Source organism: Schistosoma mansoni, chromosome W, assembly GCF_000237925.1.
Source record: "Schistosoma mansoni strain Puerto Rico chromosome W, complete genome".
NCBI lineage: Eukaryota > Metazoa > Platyhelminthes > Trematoda > Strigeidida > Schistosomatidae > Schistosoma > Schistosoma mansoni.
The window spans coordinates 48,485,438-48,485,643 of NC_031502.1; positions in this window are offsets into that span (position 1 = coordinate 48,485,438).

The following is a 206-nucleotide window of genomic DNA, read 5'->3' on the forward strand; positions in this document are numbered from 1 at the left end:
CGGTAGTTACTTGAGAGTTGCATAAGGGAGTGAAATCGGTTTGTCTGGAACTGCCAAAGTCTTTATTAAGCTGCATGCTTCTTTTCCGATGAATGTAAGGAAATGGGCCACAATAATAAAATCTTCAGTATCTTCCTTGGTCATAGCCCAGATTTCGAATATCTCTATGTAATCCTGAAAAGCATTAAAATTTGAATATATATCGA